We start from the raw sequence: 21,430 nt of genomic DNA, 5'->3' as shown, positions 1-21,430 counted from the left end.
CTAAAAAAAAAATAAGCTTCCCATTGCCCTGAAACGGGCATTTGGATGGGCATTGCCCTTAAAAGGGCATTTAGCTTTAGTGCTGCCCAAAACCTAACCTAAAAGTAAAACCCACCCAATAAACCCTTAAAAAAAACTAACTAACCCCTGAAGATCCACTTTTTTAAAGAGCCGACATCCATCCTCAACGAAGCCGGGAGAAGTCCTCAGCAAAGTGGCAAGAAGTCCTCAACAAAGCCGGGAGAAGTCTTCGTCCAAGCCGGCAGAAGTGGTCCTCCAGACGGACAGAAGTCTTCATCCAGACGGAATCTTCTATCTTCATCCATCCGATGCAGAGCGGGTCTGGGCTGAGTGGATCAGCAAATAGGATTGAAGCTCAATCCTATTGGCTGATTGCATCAGCTAATAGGATTTTTTCACCTTTAATTCCAATTGGCTGATAGAATTCTATCACCTAATCGGAATTCAAGGGACGCCATTTTGGATGATGTCATTTAAAGGAACCTTCATTCGTCTTTAGTCGTCGGAAGAAGAGTATGCTCCGTGCCGGATGTCTTGAAGATGGACCTGCTCTGCGCCGGATTGATGAAGGTAGAAGATGCCATCTGGATGAAGACTTCTGCCCGTCTGGAGGACCACTTCTGCCGACTTGGATGAAGACTTCTCCCGGCTTCGTTGAGGACTTCTTGCCGCTTTGCTGAGGACTTCTCCCGGCTTCGTTGAGGATGGATGTCGGCTATTCAAAACTGTAAGTGGATCTTCAGGGGTTAGTGTTAGGTTTTTTTAAGGGTTTATTGGGTGGGTTTTATTTTTAGGTTAGGGTTTGGGCAGCAATAGAGCTAAATGCCCTTTTAAAGGCAATGCCCATCCAAATGCCTTTTTCATGGCAATGGGGAGGTTAGGTTTTTTTAGTTAGGATTTTAATTGGGGGGTTGGTTGTGTGGGTGGTGGGTTTTACTGTTGGGGGGTGTTTGTATTTTTTTTACAGGTAAAAGAGCTGATTTCATTTTAAGGGCTATTGGTAGTTTAGTTTAGTTTAGGCTAGGGTTTTTTATTTTTTGGAGGGGCTTTTTTATTTTGATAGGGCTATTAGATTAGGTGTAATTAGTTGAAATATCTGAAAATTATTTTTTTATTTTGTGTAATTTAGTGGGGTTTTTTTGTAATTTAGTTAATTGTATTTAATTTTTGTAATTTATTTAATTGTAGTGTAAGGTTAGGTGTTAGTGTAACTCAGGTTAGGTTTTATTTTACAGGTAAATTTGTATTTATTTGAGCTAGGTAGTTAGTAAATAGTTAATAACTATTTAGTAACTATTCTACCTAGTTAAAATAAATACAAACTTGCCTGTAAAATAAAAATAAACCCTAAGCTAGATACAATGTAACTATTAGTTATATTGTAGCTAGCTTAGGGTTTATTTTATAGGTAAGTATTTATTTTTAAATAGGAATAATTTAGATAATGATAGGAATTTGTATTTAGATTTATTTGAATTATATTTAAGTTAGGGGGTGTTAGGGTTAGACTTAGGTTTAGGGGTTAATAAATTTAGTATAGTGGCGGCGACGTTGGGGCGGCAGATTAGGGGTTAATAATATTTAACTAGTGTTTGCGATGCGGGAGTGCGGCGGTTTAGGGGTTAATATGTTTATTATAGTTGCGGAGACGTTGGAGGCAGCAGATTAGGGGTTAATAAATGTAGGTAGGTTGCGGCGACATTGGGGGCGGGAGATTAGGGGTTAATAAATATAATGTAGGTGTCGGCGATGTTGGGGTCAGCAAATTAGGGGTTAATAAGTATAATGTAGGTGTCGGCGATGTTGGGGGCAGCAGATTAGGGGTTAATAAGTATAATGTAGATGTCGGCGATGTCAGGGATGGCAGATTAGGGGTTAATAAGTATAATGTAGGTGTTGGCGATGTCGGGGATGGCAGATTAGGGGTTAATAAGTATAAGATTAAGGGTGTTTAGACTCGGGGTTCATGTTAGGGTGTTAGGTGTAAACATAAATTTTGTTTCCCCATAGGAATCAATTGCGCTGCGTTATGGAGCTTTACGCTGCTTTTTTGCAGGTGTTAGGCTTTTTTTCAGCTGGCTCTCACCATTGATGGGGAGATCGTGCACGAGCCCGTACAACCAGCTCACCGCTGACTTAAGCAGCGCTGGTATTGGAGTGCGGTATGAAGCACAATTTTGCTCTACGCTCACTTCTTGCCTAATAACGCCGGGTTTCTGAAAACCTGTAATACCAACGCTGTAGGTAAGTGAGCGGTGACAATAATGTGCAAGTTAGCACCGCACCCCTAATAACGCAAAACTCGTAATCTAGCCGTAAGCATATTAATAATAATAATAGATATTCCTATATATATTTGTATATATCTATACCTATATAATAGACATATAGATATATATTTTACCAAAATACCATCAGATATATATAGAAATATGTATTTATGAATAAATAGAACATATTCTGCAATGCGAAGAACATTGGAATGTGAAATATTTTCCTGTCGGGTTAGTGCACTTGAGAATATGCGAGTAGGGTGTTAGTTTTTTTCTTTTCTATTGTCTTCTATGGGGGAATATGTTAATGCAGTTGCAATATTGTAAGTTCTGCTTTTTGCGCAGGTCAGGTTGACGCGAGTGCAAAAACTTTAAACTTGTAATACGCAGCACGCTCAGAAGAAAAGCTTTCTTCAGCGGAGATAACACACTAGCGGGAGCGTAAAATACTGCACCACTCGTAATTTAGCCCTTTATAAGGTATCAATACTGGTCACCTGGTTATTTTCAGTCAGCTAGATTACGAGTTTTGAGCGCTGGTATTACGAGTTTGTAAAAAGCAGGCTTGTTCGGGCGATATGGATGCGTTGAGCTCCATACCACACCGAAAACAAGCACGATTTCCCCATAGACATCAATGGGGAGAGCCGGGAACAAAAAAGTCTAACACCTGCGATCGCGGCACGAAAAGTTCCGTAACACAACCCCATTGACGTCTATGGGGAAAATAAATTTAATGTAAAAACCTAAAACCCTAACATAAACCCCATGTCTAAACACCCTTAATCTGCTGCACCTAATATCGCCGCCACCTACATTCAGTTAATAACCCATAATCTGCTGCCCCTAACATTGCCTCCCCCTACATAATACTATTAACCCCTAATCTGCTGCCCTACATAATACTATTAACCCCTAAACCTCTGGCCTCCCATATCACTACCACTAAATAAATATATTAACCCCTAAACCTAACCCTAACGTAACCCTAACCTTAAGCCTAACACTCCCTAACTTTAACATAATTTAAATACAGCTAAATTAAAGTTACAATTTTTAACTAAATAATAACTATTTTAAACTAAATGCATACTTGCCTGTGAAATAAAACCCATTGTAGCAACCTTAGGCCTAGATTTGGAGTTTGGCGGTAAAAGGGCTGTTAACGCTCCGCGGGTTTTTTTCTGGCCGCACCATAAAATTAACTCTGGTATCGAGAGTTCAAAAAAATGCTGCGTTAGGCTCCAAAAAAGGAGCGTAGAGCATTTTTACCGCAAATGCAACTCTCGATACCAGAGTTGCTTACGGACGCGGCCAGCCTCAAAAACGTGCTCGTGCACGATTCTCCCATAGGAAACAATGGGGCTGTTTGAGCTGAAAAAAAACCTAACACCTGCAAAAAAGCCGCGTTCAGCTCCTAACGCAGCCCCATTGTTTCCTATGGGAAAACACTTCCTACGTCTGCACCTAACACCCTAACATGTACCCCGAGTCTAAACACCCCTAACCTTACACTTATTAACCCCTAATCTGCCGCCCCCGCTATCGCTGACCCCTGCATTACACTTTTAACCCCTAATCTGCCGCTCCGTAAACCGCCGCAAACTACGTTATCCCTATGTACCCCTAATCTGCTGCCCTAACATCGCCGACCCCTATGTTATATTTATTAACCCCTAATCTGCCCCCCACAACGTCGCCGACACCTACCTACACTTATTAACCCCTAATCTGCCGAGCGGACCTGAGCGCTACTATAATAAAGTTATTAACCCCTAATCCGCCTCACTAACCCTATCATAAATAGTATTAACCCCTAATCTGCCCTCCCTAACATCGCCGACACTTAACTTCAATTATTAACCCCTAATCTTCCGATCGGAGCTCACCGCTATTCTAATAAATGTATTAACCCCTAAAGCTAAGTCTAACCCTAACACTAACACCCCCCTAACTTAAATATAATTTTAATCTAACGAAATAAATTAACTCTTATTAAATAAATTATTCCTATTTAAAGCTAAATACTTACCTGTAAAATAAACCCTAATATAGCTACAATATAAATTATAATTATATTATAGCTATTTTAGGATTAATATTTATTTTACAGGCAACTTGGTATTTATTTTAACCAGGTACAATAGCTATTAAATAGTTAAGAACTATTTAATAGTTACCTAGTTAAAATATTTACAAAATTACCTGTAAAATAAATCCTAACCTAAGATATAATTAAACCTAACACTACCCTATCAATAAAATAATTAAATAAACTACCTACAATTACCTACAATTAACCTAACACTACACTATCAATAAATTAAATAAACACAATTGCTACAAATAAATACAATTAAATAAACTAGCTAAAGTACAAAAAATAAAAAAGAACTAAGTTACAGAAAATAAAAAAATATTTACAAACATAAGAAAAATATTACAACAATTTTAAACTAATTACACCTACTCTAAGCCCCCTAATAAAATAACAAAGCCCCCCAAAATAAAAAATTCCCTACCCTATTCTAAATTAAAAAAGTTACAAGCTCTTTTACCTTACCAGCCCTGAACAGGGCCCTTTGCGGGGCATGCCCCAAGAAGTTCAGCTCTTTTGCCTGTAAAAAAAAACATACAATACCCCCCCCCCCAACATTACAACCCACCACCCACATACCCCTAATCTAACCCAAACCCCCCTTAAATAAACCTAACACTAATCCCCTGAAGATCTTCCTACCTTGTCTTCACCATCCAGGTATCACCGATCGGTCCTGGCTCCGATATCTTCATCCAACCCAAGCGGGGGCTAGACATCCACTGAAGAAGTCCAGAAGAGGGTCCAAAGTCTTCCTCCTATCCGGCAAGAAGAGGACATCCGGACCGGCAAACATCTTCTCCAAGCGGCATCTTCTATCTTCTTCCATCCGGAGCGAAGCGGCAGGATCCTGAAGACCTCCAGCGCGGAACATCCATCCGGCCCGACGACTGATCGACGAATGACTGTTCCTTTAAGGGACGTCATCCAAGATGGCGTCCCTCGAATTCCGATTGGCTGATAGGATTCTATCAGCCAATCGGAATTAAGGTATGAATTTTCTGATTGGCTGATGGAATCAGCCAATCAGAATCTAGTTCAATCCGATTGGCTGATCCAATCAGCCAATCAGATTGAGCTCGCATTCTATTGGCTGATCGGAACAGCCAATAGAATGCGAGCTCAATCTGATTGGCTGATTGGATCAGCCAATCGGATTGAACTAGATTCTGATTGGCTGATTCCATCAGCCAATCAGAAAATTCATACCTTAATTCCGATTGGCTGATAGAATCCTATCAGCCAATCGGAATTCGAGGGACGCCATCTTGGATGACGTCCCTTAAAGGAACAGTCATTCGTCGATCAGTGGTCGGGCCGGATGGATGTTCCGCGCTGGAGGTCTTCAGGATCCTGCCGCTTCGCTCCGGATGGAAGAAGATAGAAGATGCCGCTTGGAGAAGATGTTTGCCGGTCCGGATGTCCTCTTCTTGCCGGATAGGAGGAAGACTTTGGACCCTCTTCTGGACTTCTTCAGTGGATGTCTAGCCCCCGCTTGGGTTGGATGAAGATATCGGAGCCAGGACCGATCGGTGATACCTGGATGGTGAAGACAAGGTAGGAAGATCTTCAGGGGATTAGTGTTAGGTTTATTTAAGGGGGGTTTGGGTTAGATTAGGGGTATGTGGGTGGTGGGTTGTAATGTTGGGGGGGGGGTATTGTATGTTTTTTTTTACAGGCAAAAGAGCTGAACTTCTTGGGGCATGCCCCGCAAAGGGCCCTGTTCAGGGCTGGTAAGGTAAAAGAGCTTGTAACTTTTTTAATTTAGAATAGGGTAGGGAATTTTTTATTTTGGGGGGCTTTGTTATTTTATTAGGGGGCTTAGAGTAGGTGTAATTAGTTTAAAATTGTTGTAATATTTTTCTTATGTTTGTAAATATTTTTTTATTTTCTGTAACTTAGTTCTTTTTTATTTTTTGTACTTTAGCTAGTTTATTTAATTGTATTTATTTGTAGCAATTGTGTTTATTTAATTTATTGATAGTGTAGTGTTAGGTTAATTGTAGGTAATTGTAGGTAGTTTATTTAATTATTTTATTGATAGGGTAGTGTTAGGTTTAATTATATCTTAGGTTAGGATTTATTTTACAGGTAATTTTGTAAATATTTTAACTAGGTAACTATTAAATAGTTCTTAACTATTTAATAGCTATTGTACCTGGTTAAAATAAATACCAAGTTGCCTGTAAAATAAATATTAATCCTAAAATAGCTATAATATAATTATAATTTATATTGTAGCTATATTAGGGTTTATTTTACAGGTAAGTATTTAGCTTTAAATAGGAATAATTTATTTAATAAGAGTTAATTTATTTCGTTAGATTAAAATTATATTTAAGTTAGGGGGGTGTTAGTGTTAGGGTTAGACTTAGCTTTAGGGGTTAATACATTTATTAGAATAGCGGTGAGCTCCGATCGGAAGATTAGGGGTTAATAATTGAAGTTAAGTGTCGGCGATGTTAGGGAGGGCAGATTAGGGGTTAATACTATTTATTATAGGGTTAGTGAGGCGGATTAGGGCTTAATAACTTTATTATAGTAGCGCTCAGGTCCGCTCGGCAGATTAGGGGTTAATAAGTGTAGGCAGGTGTCGGCGACGTTGAGGGGGGCAGATTAGGGGTTAATAAATATAACATAGGGGTCGGCGGTGTTAGGGGCAGCAGATTAGGGGTACATAGGGATAACGTAGGTGGCGGCGCTTTGCGGTCGGAAGATTAGGGGTTAATTATTTTAAGTAGCTGGCGGCGATGTTGTGGGGGGCAGATTAGGGGTTAATAAATGTAATATAGGGGTCGGCGGGGGTTAGGGGCAGCAGATTAGGGGTACATAAGTATAACGTAGGTGGCGGTCGGCAGATTAGGGGTTAAAATTTTTAATCGAGTGGCGGCGATGTGGGGGGAGCTCGGTTTAGGGGTACATAGGTAGTTTATGGGTGTTAGTGTACTTTAGGGTACAGTAGTTAAGAGCTTTATAAACCGGCGTTAGCCAGAAAGCTCTTAACTACTGACTTTTTTCTGCGGCTGGAGTTTTGTCGTTAGAGCTCTAACGCTCACTTCAGAAACGACTCTAAATACCGGAGTTAGGAAGATCCCATTGAAAAGATAGGATACGCAAATGGCGTAGGGGGATCTGCGGTATGGAAAAGTCGCGGCTGAAAAGTGAGCGTTAGACCCTTACCTACACGACTCTAAATACCGGCGGTAGCCTAAAACCAGCGTTAGGAGCCTCTAACGCTGGTTTTCACGGCTACCGCCGAACTCCAAATCTAGGCCTTAGGTTTTATTTTTATTACACAGTTAAGTTTGTATTTATTTTAACTAGGTAGACTAGTTATTAACTATTTATTAACTACCTAGTTAAAATAAATACAAACTTACCTGTGAAATAAAACCTAACCTGCCTTACACTAAAAACAAACATTACAAAAAATAAAAAAATTATGAAAAATAACAAACAAAATTATCAAAAATAAAAATGAATTACACCTTATCTAATAGCCCTATCAAAATAAAAAAAGCCCCCCCCCCCAAATAAAAAAGCCTAGCTTACAATAAACTACCTATTGCCCTTAAAAGGGCCTTTTGTGGGGGATTGCCCTAGAGATATCAGCACTTTTACCTGTAAAAAAAAATACAAACACCCCCCCAACAGTTAAACCCACCACCCATCCACCCAACCAACCCCCCAAATAAAATAACTATTTAAAATAACTTAAGCTAACCATTGCCCTGAAAAGGGCATTTGTATGGGCATTGCCCTTAAAAGGGCTTTTAGCTCTTTTGCCATGCCCTGAAAGGGCAATCAGCTCATTTATGAAAAGCCCAAACCCTAAGCTAAAATAAAAACCCACCCAAAAAAAAAACTTAAAAAAACCTAACACTAACCCCTGACGATCCACTTACAGTTATTGAAGTCCCGCTTGAAGGATCCATCCAGCCAGCGAAGTCCTCATCCAGGCAGCAAGAAGTCTTCATCCAGACGGCATCTTCAATCTTCATCCGGCGCGAAATGTTATGTTCCAATCAGCCAATAGAATTAGAGCTCAATCCTATTGGCTGATTGGAACAACCAATAGGATTTTAGCAGCTTTGATAGAAATCTTTCAGCCAATAGGAATGCAAGGGATGCCATCTTTGATGGCATCACTTGCATTGAAGTTCCAGTGTACGGCGGCGACCGTATGAAGAGGATGCTCCGCGCCGGATGTCTTCAGGATGGACCCGCTCCATACCGGATAGATGAAAATAGAAGATGCCGTCTGGATGAAGACTTCTTTCTGCCTGGATGAGGTCTTCGCCGGCTGGATGAAGATCAAAGAGGTCGCTTGAATGAAGACTTGTTGCCGCCTGGATAAGGACTTCGCCAGCTGGATGGATCCTTCAAGCGGGACTTCAATAACTGTAAGTGGATCGTCGGGGGTTAGTGTTAGGTTTTTTTAAGGGTTTTTTGGGTGGGTTTTAATTTTAGCTTAGGGTTTGGGCTTTTCATAAAAGAGCTGATTTCCCTTTTCAGGGCATGGCAAAAGAGCTAAATGCCCTTTTAAGGTCAATACCCATACAAATGCACTTTTCAGGGCAATGGTTAGCTTAGGTTATTTTAGATAGTTATTTTATGTTGTGGGTGGGGGGTTGATTGGGTGGGTGGTGGGTTTTACTGTTGGGGGAATGTTTGTATTTTATTTTACAGGTAAAAGAGCTGATATCTTTGGGGCAATGCCCCACAAAAGGCCCTTTTAAGGGCTATTGGTAGTTTATTTTAGGCTAGTTTTTTTTTTATTTTGCAGGGGCTTTTTTATTTTGATAGTGCTATTAGATTAGGTGTAATTTGTTTTTATTTTTGATAATTTGTTTCTTATTTTGTGTAATTTTTAATTTTTTGTAATTTAGTTATTTTTTTTGTAATTAGATGCTTTGTAATTTTTAGAGTAGTGTTAGGATTTTTTAATGTGTAGTTTAGGATTTTTTAATTGGTAGTTAGTTTAATTTTAGTTTAATAATTATATTAGTTTAATTGTTAGTTTAAAATTAATTTTTGTGATTTGACAGGTAAGTTTTAATTTAATTTAAGATAGGGCATTTGTAATTTTAATATAAAGTTAGGGGGTCGTTAGGTTTAGGGGTTAATAGTTTATTTAAGTATATTTCATTTTGGGGGCTTTCGGTTTAGGGGTTAATAGTTTATTTTAGTATATTTCATTGTGGGGGGTTTTGGTTTAGGGGTTAATAGTTTCTTATAGTATATTTTGTTGTGGGGGGCTTGCAGTTTAGGGGTTAATAGGTTTATTATAGCGTTGATGTGGGCTGACGGCAGATTAGGGGTTAATAATATTTAAATAGTGTTTGCGATGCGGGAGGGCAGCGGTTTAGAGGCTAATAGGTTTATTATAGCGGTGACGATGTTGGGGAGCAAACGAATAGGGGTTAATACATTTTAATAGTGGCGGTGATGTCCAGAGCCGCAGATTATGGGTTAATAATTTTATTATAGTGTTTGCGATGCGGGAGGGCCTCGGTTTAGGGGTTAATAGGTAGTTTATGGGTGTTAGTGTACCTTTTAACACTTTAGTTATGAGTTTTATGTTAAAGCTTTGTATTGTAAAACTCATTACTACTGACTTTAGATGGCGGTACAAATCTTGTCGGTATAGGCTGTACCGCTCACTTCTTAGCCTCCCAGGCAAACTTGTAATACCGGCGCTATGGGAGTTCCATTGAAAATGGACATTTGTAAAAGTGCGGTACTGACGTTGCATGACAGGCTAAAAGGTGTGCGGTGCAGCTATACCGACAAGACTTGTAATAGCAGCGTTAGGGAAAATGAAGCATTATGGGCCATAACGCTGCTTTTTCACTCATAATGCCAAACTCATATTCTAGGTGAATGTTATTTACTAAAAATATACTTTTTTAAAGCAGAGTAATCATTTTTGATAATAATAATAACGTGTTTGGATGTCTAAATATGTTAATGATAAAATTAATCCTAATGATATGAAATTATTTATTGTACTTATGTCAAGAATTAAATAGATATGAAAAATGATTTTGTGATTCAGACCGAGCATAAAGTTAAAAAAACGTTTCCATTTTACATCAGTTATCAAATGTGCTTTGTTCACATTATATTCTTTGTTGAAGAGATACTGTACCTAGGTAGGTGACTGGAGCACTATGGCAGGAAAAAGAGCTGCCATCTAGTGCAATTGAAAATAGATCACATTCTTGCAAAACTGCTGCCGTATAGTGCTCCAGTCACGTGCACACTCCTGAGCTTATGTCCATGCCTTTCAACAAAAGATAGAAAGAGAAAGAAGAGAATTTGACAATAGAAGTAAATTAGAAATTGTTTAAAATCGCTGCTCTATCTAAATCATGAAAGAACAATTTTGGGTTTCATGTCCGTTTCACATGATTTGAAGTATTTTTGGTTTTACATTAGAATGTTCTTTTATTTTGTGACTGTGCAAGAAGAAATAATAATAATAATAAAAAAACTTATAAACATCTTAGTGCTGAGCTGTGCGATTACTAAACTTGCATTCGTTTTCAGATTAATGCCAAAAAAACACAGAGGCTCATTTAAAGGGACAGTCTAGTTAAAATTACATTTTCATGATTCAGATTGGGAATGCAATTTTAAACAACTTTCCAATTCACTTTAATGATCAAATTTGCTATGTTCTCTTGGTATTCTTTGTCATCAAATTGTGACCACGTCCTTGGATTTACAAGTGAGAGGGCTCTGATTGGCTAAATGCATGTCTGTCAAAAGAGAACTGAAATAAGGGGTCAGTCTGCAGAGGCTTATACAAGGTAATTACAGAGGTAAAAAGTATATTAATATAACTGTGCTGGTTGTGCAGAACTGGGGAATTATTAATCAAGGGATTATCTATCTTTTTAATAAATAACAATTCTGGAGTAGTCTGTCCTTTTAATATAACAACAAATGAAGTGTAATGAATAATAATTGTGACCACGCAAAATAAATAACGTGTTGTGCTATTTGCACTTGAGCAGTTTAGAATAAAGACATTTATGATATCACTCTGGATATACTAAGTTCTTTTGTAATCAGTGGTCTCTGAAATCTCTTTCAATAAAATTGATATCAGTTTAAGCAAATCTTTATACTATAACCATGTAAATAACCCGACAAATTAATTATCATATAAAGGTAATAACCAGCTATGCATTTACTGAAACAGTAAATTAATTACCCACTTGTAATACGAACAGTTTTTTATGTGCGACCAAAATAAACGTGTGCACTAATTTGCGCACAAAAAATAGCGCGCCACTTGTAATCTAGCCCAAACTAAACATCAGTATATATCATGGTTATTATGCAACATACAACAAGCATTAAATAGCATAAAATAATATTTGTAACCCACATAAGTATGCATTGTACTTCTATAACTGCTGAATCGTAAGTGAGGTTTAGGGGAGTAGTGTTGTGAACATGGAACTGTTGTGTTGCTTATGTAACAGAGGTGTTGTTAGTAGGTGCAAGATGAAATCCAGGGGATCATAACCTTCTTGGTTACATATAACACATATGTCTGGGGTAAGAATGTCATTGTGATGTAGAACCTGGGTAAATATAACCCTGGGGTACCTGGAGCTTTCATAAGGGTACTCAGAGACCTGTCCGGTCCTTATGCTTTGCCAATATATCCCATAAATCAGTGTCCATCAGTTCTACCCTTAGGCACCTCTAACAGACAAGATTGTAATTCCCTGCCTGGGCTGGTCATCTGCTCACTCATTGTCACTAACTCACTTGTACTTAGGTAGGGAAGCCCTTTGAATCTGCCAGTCTGTGACATTTAAGGTCTGGATGTGAGAAACACTAATGTAAATTGTGTCCAGGGCCAGACTCAGAATAAAAAGCAGCCCTGGAAAAATATGAAGACTAGCCCTATTTTCTATTGAGTCAGTAGAATGCACATGTCGCTATTTTCTCAAAGGGAATTACTGGGATACTCCCTCCTCCAAAAAATTTTCAGAATTAAATTATATTACTTTGTATTAAAGAGACAGTTTACACCAGAAGTTTTATTGTTTAAAAAACATAATTTATGCTTACCTGATAAATTTATTTCTCTTGTAGTGTATCCAGTCCACGGATCATCCATTACTTGTGGGATATTCTCCTCCCCAACAGGACGTTGCAAGAGGATCACCCACAGCAGAGCTGCTACATAGCTCCTCCCCTCACTGTCATATCCAGTCATTCGACCAAAACAAATCGAGAAAGGAGAAACCATAGGGTGCAGTGGTGACTGAAGTTTAATTAAAATTTAGACCTGCCTTAAAAGGACAGGGCGGGCCGTGGACTGGATACACTACAAGAGAAATACATTTATCAGGTAAGCATAAATTATGTTTTCTCTTGTTAAGTGTATCCAGTCCATGGATCATCCATTACTTGTGGGATACCAATACCAAAGCTAAAGTACACGGATGATGGGAGGGACAAGGCAGGAACTTAAACGGAAGGAACCACTGCCTGTAGAACCTTTCTCCCAAAAACAGTCTCCGAAGAAGCAAAAGTATCAAATTTGTAAAATTTTGAAAAGGTATGAAGCGAAGACCAAGTCGCAGCCTTGCAAATCTGTTCAACAGAGGCCTCATTTTTAAAGGCCCAGATGGAAGCCACAGCTCTAGTAGAATGAGCTGTAATTCTTTCAGGGGGCTGCTGTCCAGCAGTCTCATACGCTAAACGGATTATACTCCGAAGCCAAAAGGAAAGAGAGGTTGCCGAGGCCTTTTGACCTCTCCTCTGTCCAGAGTAAAAACAACAAACAGGTTAGATGTTTGACGAAACTCTTTAGTAGCCTACAAGTAAAACTTCAATGCACAGACTACATCTAGATTATGCAAAAGACGTTCCTTCTTTGAAGAAGGATTAGGGCATAATGACAGAACAACAATCTCTTGATTGATATTCTTGTTAGAAACCACCTTGGGTAAAAACCCAGGTTTTGTACGCAGAACTACTTTATCTGAATGAAAGATCAGATAAGGAGAATCACAATGTAAGGCAGATAACTCCGAGACTCTCCGAGCCGAGGAAATAGCCATCAGAAAAAGAACTTTCCATGATAGAAGTTTGATATCAATAGAATGAAGGGGTTCAAACGGAACCCCTTGAAGAACTTTAAGAACCAAGTTTAAGCTCCATGGGGGAGCAACAGGTTTAAACACAGGCTTAATTCTAACTAAAGCCTGACAAAATGCCTGAACGTCTGGAACTTCTGCCAGACGCTTGTGTAAAAGAATAGACAGAGCAGAAATCTGCCCTTTTAAAGAACTAGCTGATAATCCTTTATCCAAACCCTCTTGGAGGAAGGACAATATTCTAGGAATCCTAACCCTACTCCATGAGTAATTCTTGGATTCCCACCAATGAAGATATTTACGCCATATCTTGTGGTAAATTTTCCTGGTGACAGGCTTTCGTGCCTGTATTAAGGTATCAATTACTGACTCGGAGAAGCCACGCTTTGATAGAATCAAGCGTTCAATCTCCATGCAGTCAGTCTCAGAGAAAGTAGATTCGGATGATTGAAAGGACCTTGTATTAGAAGGTCTTGTCTCAGAGGCAGAGTCCATGGTGGAAAGGATGACATGTCCACTAGGTCTGCATACCAGGTCCTGCGTGGCCACGCAGGCGCTATCAATATCACCGATGCTCTCTCCTGTTTGATCTTGGCAATCAGATGAGGGAGCAGAGGAAACGGTGGAAACACATAAGCCAGGTTGAAGAACCAGGGCGCTGCTAGAGCATCTATTAGTGCCGCTTCTGGGTCCCTGGACCTGGATCCGTAACAAGGAAGCTTGGCGTTCTGGCGAGACGCCATGAGATCCAGTTCTGGTTTGCCCCAACGGAGCACAAATTGAGCAAACACCTCCGGATGGAGTTCCCACTCCCCCGGATGAAAAGTCTGACGACTTAGAAAATCCGCCTCCCAGTTCTCTACCCCTGGGATATGGATCGCTGACAGGTGGCAAGAGTGAGTCTCTGCCCAGCGAATTATCTTGGAGACTTCTGACATCGCTAGGGAACTCCTGGTCCCCCCTTGATGGTTGATGTAAGCCACAGTCGTGATGTTGTCCGACTGAAATCTGATGAACCTCAGTTTTGCTAACTGAGGCCAAGCTAGAAGAGCATTGAATATTGCTCTTAACTCCAGAATATTTATCGGGAGGAGTTTCTCCTCCTGAGTCCATGAACCCTGAGCCTTCAGGAAGTTCCAGACTGCACCCCAACCTAGAAGGCTGGCGTCTGTTGTTACAATGGTCCAATCTGGCCTGCGAAAGGTCATACCTTTGGACAGATGGACCCGAGATAACCACCAGAGAAGAGAAGCTCTGGTTTCCTGGTCCAGATTTAGTAGAGGGGATAAATCTGTGTAATCCCCATTCCACTGACTGAGCATGCATAATTGCAGCGGTCTGAGATGCAGGCGCGCAAATGGCACTATGTCCATCGCCGCTACCATTAAGCCGATTACTTCCATGCACTGAGCCACCGTGGGGCGCGGAATGGAGTGAAGAACACGGCAAGCATTTAGAAGTTTTGATAACCTGGACTCCGTCAGGTAAATCTTCATTTTTATAGAATCTATCAGAGTCCCTAGGAAGGGAACCCTTGTGAGAGGAGATAGAGAACTCTTTTCTTCGTTCACTTTCCACCCATGCGACCTCAGAAATGCCAGAACTATCTCTGTATGAGACTTGGCAATTTGAAAGCTGGACGCCTGTATCAGGATGTCTTCTAGGTAAGGAGCCACCGCTATGCCTCGCGGTCTTAGAACCGCCAGAAGTGAGCCCAGAACCTTTGTAAAAATTCTTGGGGCTGTAGCCAACCCGAATTGGAGAGCTACAAACTGGTAATGCCTGTCTAGAAAGGCAAACCTCAGGAATCGATGATGATTCTTGTGAATCGGAATGTGAAGGTAGGCATCCTTTAAGTCCACTATGGTCATGTACTGACCCTCTTGGATCATGGGTAGGATGGTTCGAATAGTTTCCATCTTGAATGATGGAACTCTGAGGAATTTGTTTAGGATCTTTAAATCCAAAATTGGTCTGAAGGTTCCCTCTTTTTTGGGAACCACAAACAGATTTGAATAAAATCCTTGTCCTTGTTCCGTCCGCGGAACTGGATGGATCACTCCCATTACAAGGAGGTCTTGCACGCAGTTTAGGAATGCCTCTTTCTTTATCTGGTCTGCAGATAATCTTGAAAGGTGAAATCTCCCTTGTGGGGGAGAAGCTTTGAAGTCCAGAAGATATCCCTGAGATATGATCTCCAACGCCCAGGGATCCTGAACATCTCTTGCCCACGCCTGGGCGAAGAGAGAGAGTCTGCCCCCTACTAGATCCGTTATCGGATAGGGGGCCGCTCCTTCATGCTGTCTTGGAGGCAGCAGCAGGCTTTCTGGCCTGCTTGCCCTTGTTCCAGGACTGGGTAGGTTTCCAGGCCTGCTTAGATTGAGCAAAAGTTCCCTCTTGTTTTGAGGTAGAGGGAGTTGATGCTGCACCTGCCTTGAAATTTCGAAAGGCACGAAAATTAGACTGTTTGGCCCTTGATTTGGCCCTGTCCTGAGGAAGGGTATGACCCTTACCTCCAGTAATGTCAGCAATAATTTATTTCAAACCAGGCCCGAATAAGGTCTGCCCCTTGAAAGGAATGTTGAGTAATTTAGACTTTGAAGTCACATCAGCTGACCAGGATTTAAGCCATAGCGCCCTGCGCGCCTGGATGGCGAATCCGGAATTCTTAGCCGTTAGTTTAGTCAAATGAACAATGGCATCAGAAACAAATGAGTTAGCTAGCTTAAGTGTTCTAAGCTTGTCAATAATTTCAGTCAATGGAGCTGTATGGATGGCCTCTTCCAGGGCCTCAAACCAGAATGCCGCCACAGCAGTGACAGGCGCAATGCATGCAAGGGGCTGTAAAATAAAACCTTGTTGAACAAACATTTTCTTAAGGTAACCCTCTAATTTTTTATCCATTGGATCTGAAAAAGCACAACTGTCCTCAACCGGGATAGTGGTACGCTTTGCTAAAGTAGAAACTGCTCCCTCCACCTTAGGGACTGTCTGCCATAAGTCCCGTGTAGTGGCATCTATTGGAAACATTTTTCTAAATATAGGAGGTGGGGAAAAGGGCACACCGGGTCTATCCCACTCCTTACTAATGATTTCTGTAAGCCTTTTAGGTATTGGAAAAACATCAGTACTCACCGGCACTGCATAGTATTTATCCAGCCTACACAATTTCTCTGGGACTGCAATTGTGTCACAGTCATTCAGAGCAGCTAATACCTCCCCAAGCAATACACGGAGGTTCTCAAGCTTAAATTTAAAATTAGAAATCTCTGAATCAGGTCTCCCCGATTCAGAGACGTCACCCACAGACTGAAGCTCTCCGTCCTCAGGTTCTGCATAGTGTGACGCAGTATCAGACATGGCTCTTACAGCATCTATGCGCTCTGTATCTCGTCTAATCCCAGAGCTATCGCGCTTGCCTCTTAATTCAGGCAATCTGGCTAATACTTGTGACAGGGTATTATTCATGATTGCAGCCATGTCCTGCAAAATAATCGCTATGGGCATCCCTGATGTACTTGGCGCCATATTAGCGTGCGTCCCTCGAGCGGGAGGCGAAGGGTCCGACACATGGGGAGAGTTAGTCGGCATAACTTCCCCCTCGACAGACCCCTCTGGTGACAATTCTTTTATAGATAAAGACTGATTTTTACTGTTTAAGGTGAAATCAATACATTTAGTACACATTCTCCTATGGGGCTCCACCATGGCTTTTAAACATAATGAACAAGTAGTTTCCTCTGTGTCAGACATGTTTATACAGACTAGCAATGAGACTACCAAGCTTGGAAAACACTTTAAACCAAGTTAACAAGCAAAATAAAAAACGTTACTGTGCCTTTAAGAGAAACAAATTTAACAAAATTTGAAATAACAGTGAAAAAAGGCAGTTACACTAACGAAATTTTTACAGTGTATGTAACTAGTTAGCAGAGCATTGCACCCACTTGCAAATGGATGATTAACCCCTTAAAACCAAAAACTGATTAATAAATGACAAAAAACGTTTTTTCAACAGTCACAACAACTGCCACAGGTCTACTGTGGTTGTTACCCTCCTCAAACACGACTTTTGAAGCCTTTTGAGCCCTTCAGAGATGTCCTGTATCATGCAGAAGGAAGCTGAGTGTCTCTGTCTGTAATTTTAGCTGCGCAGAAAAGCGCTAAAATAGGCCCCTCCCACTCATATTACAACAGTGGAAAGCCTCAGGAAACTGTTTCTAGGCAAAAATTAAGCCAGCCATGTGGAGAAAAAACTAGGCCCCAATAAGTTTTGTCACCAAACATATATAAAAACGATTAACATGCCAGCAAACGTTTTATATTACACTTTTATAAGAGTATGTATCTCTGTTAATAAGCCTGTTAATAATAATACCAGTCGCTATTAAATCACTGCATTTAGGCTTAACTTACATTAATCCGGTATCAGCAGCATTTTTCTAGCAAATTCCATCCCTAGAAATATGTTTACTGCACATACCTTATTGCAGGGAAACCTGCACACCATTCCCCCTCTGAAGTTACCTCACTCCTCAGAATATGTGAGAACGGCAATGGATCTTAGTTACTTCTGCTAAGATCATAGAAATCACAGGCAGATTCTTCTTCTAATGCTGCCTTTGATAAAACAGTACACTCCGGTACCATTTAAAAATAACAAACTTTTGATTGAAGTTAAGAAACTAACTATAAAACACCACACTCCTCTTACTACATCCATCTTTGTTGAGAGTTGCAAGAGAATGACTGGATATGACAGTGAGGGGAGGAGCTATGTAGCAGCTCTGCTGTGGGTAATCCTCTTGCAACGTCCTGTTGGGGAGGAGAATATCCCACAAGTAATGGATGATCCGTGGACTGGATACACATAACAAGAGAAATATAGATAATCCCTTTATTAGCCATTCCCCAGTTTTGCATAACAGACAGACATTTAGAGGTTTCAATGTTATGAAGTATATTAATATAACAATGTTAGTTGTGCAAAGCTGGAAGATGGGTAGTAAAATCATTATCTATATTTTTAAACAAAAAACATTTTAGTGTTGACTTTCCCTTTAAATAAAAGTTCCAGATTGTTGATATATAAGCACTCTACAACCCAATTGCATTGTTTTATCATCCCTTTAAATTTTAGCTTTCCAGCCCCAGCTGCTGCAGCCTACCAGGAAATATCCTGGTAAGCCAATCCAGCCTTGGTTGTGTCACATAGAAAGTACCAGTTAAAGTGTATCTAGAAAAATGTCACAGAGCCACTTACCAGATATAGGGCCACAGTGAAACATAACAAGGAAAATATATCTGTGAAACGTGCCAGGTAAGATTGTCATACCCAAGTATGACACAATGACATGAGTCTGATAATCTACATATGTTATGATGTTAGGTACAGAATTGTGGCAGCATAAATATTCCTTCATTGTATGTTTTTGTTTTCTAATATAAGAGTCATAATATTAAATAAATATTTGTGTCTGTACTTTCTTTATTATTTTTTTCTATAATATGTCCAACAAGTTGCTGAATTTTTATTCACTAAAACTGGATTTTAAAATAAAAAACAAAAAATGAATTTGTTAGAAATTGACCACAAAAAAACATAAGAAATACTGATGCACACAGTGCTTGTAGTGAGATGTTTTGTTAAAATTGTGTTCGGATACCCCACTTGTCTCTTTCTTAAAGGGACAAAAACCCCAACATTTTTCTTTCATGATTCAGATAGCGAATACAGTTTTAAACAACATTCCAATTTAGTTCTAATATTTAATTTGGTATTAGGTATCCTTTGTTGAAGAAATAGCAAAGCCGATGGGTGAGCCAATCACATGAGGCAGCTATGTGCAGCCACCAATCATCATCTACTGAGCCTATTTCGATATTTGGAAAGTTGTTTAAAATGGCATATTCTATCAAAATCATGAAAGAAAAATGTGTGGGTTTCATGTCCCTTTAATCTGTGCTTTGGGTCAATTGTTTGTTTTTTCTCCTTTGAAACTTTAAATTGTCCCTGAGTTTTTGAACCCTTCCCTCCACACACATATTGTAAAAAGCAAACAGATATCCTAGTCAAGAACTGGTTACACTGACATAAGGCGAGGAAACTGATGTTCTCCAATATCTCCTAGCACCAACCAATGGCTGAGTAGTCTTCTTTACCATAAACCCTTACTGGGTACTGCAACTAAAAACAGTAACTAAGTAACAGGTAGATTACGAGTTTTGTGTTATGGCTTTTAACGCTGAAAAAATGGCAATTTCAGCATAAAGCATTTAATGCAGCTTTTGGAAGTCCTGACGGTATAGCTATACCGCAAGCATTTTAGCCTGTAACACAACGCCCGTCCTGCTTTCAAAAATGACGTTTTTGTGTGGGATTTCCATAGCGCTGGTATTACAGGCCAGTATCACTAAATAATCCTATTAACCCCTAAACCTAGCACCACCTAACTTTAAATTAACATTACAATATAACTAGATTTAAATAAATAAAAAATCACCTGTGAAATAAAAATAAACCTAACATTAAACTATAAATTAAATTAACCTAACTATTCTAATACAATAAAAAAAACAATTAAAAAAATCTAAACTACAAATTTAAAAAACCTAACACTACAAAAAAAATCTAATATTACAAAAAACAATAAACACTAAATTACGAAAAATAAAAAACACTAAGCTTACAAAAAATAATAAACAAAATTATCAAAAATAAAAACAATTACACCTAATCTAATAGCCCTATAAAAATAAAAAAGCCCCCCAAAATAAAAACATCCCTAGCCTACAATAAACTACCAATAGCCCTTAAAAGGGCCTAAATAAATCAGCTCTTTTACCTGTAAAAAAAAAATACAAAGGCCCCCAACAGTAAAACCCACCACCCAACCAATCCCCCAAAATAAAAAAACCTAACTCTAAAAAAAACTTGATACCCATTGCCCCTAAAGGGGCATTTGTATGGGCATTGCCCTTAAAAGGGCATTCAGCTCTTTTTCATTGCCTTTAAAATGGCATTTAGCTCTTTTTCAAATTGCCCAAACCCTAAACTGGAAAAAAAACACCCTAAAAAAATACCTAACACTAACCCCATAATATCTACTCACAGTTGCTGAAGTCCGGGCATCCAGGCGGCGAGAAGTCTTCATCCAGGTGGCGACATCTTTATCCATCACAGGGACATCTTCTATCTTCATCCGGGTGGCGCGGAGCGGCAAAGACATCCAGCGTGGAGCGTCCTCTTCATATGGTCCCCGCCATAGACTGAAGCTTCAATCCAAGGTAGCATTTTCAAAATGGCCTCCCTTGCATTCCTATTGGCTGATTTGATTCTTCAAATTCAAATTAGCCAATAGGATGCGAGCTTCTGAAATCCTATTGACTGTTCAAAACAGCCAATAGGATTAGAGCTACTGAAATCCTATTGGCTGTTCAAATCAGCCAATAGGATTTTTATAGCTCTCATCCTATTGGCTGTTTTGAACAACCAATAGGATTTCAGAAGCTTGAATCCTATTGGCTGATTTGAATTTGAAGAATCAAATCAGCCAATAGGAATGCAAGGGACGCCATTTTGAAATGGCTACCTTGCATTGAAGCTTCAGTGTACAGTGGGGACTGTATGAAGAGGATGCTCCACGCCTGATGTCTTCACCACTCCACTCCGTGCTGCTGGGATGACGATAGAAGACTCCCCCACGATGGATGAAGATGTCGCCGCCTGGATGAAGACTTCTCGCTGCCTGGATTAGTGTTAGGTATTTTTTTTATTTTTTTTGCAGTGGTTTTTTTTTTCAGATTACGGTTTGGGCTATTTGAAAAAGAGCTTAATGCCCTTTTAAGGGCAATGAAAAAGAGTTGAATGCCCTTTTAAGGGCAATGCCCATACAAATGCCCCTTTAGGG

This window comes from Bombina bombina, chromosome 11 (genome assembly GCF_027579735.1).
Source record: "Bombina bombina isolate aBomBom1 chromosome 11, aBomBom1.pri, whole genome shotgun sequence".
NCBI classification, from domain to species: Eukaryota; Metazoa; Chordata; class Amphibia; order Anura; family Bombinatoridae; genus Bombina; species Bombina bombina.
Note: the sequence above shows the minus strand (reverse complement) of the source record.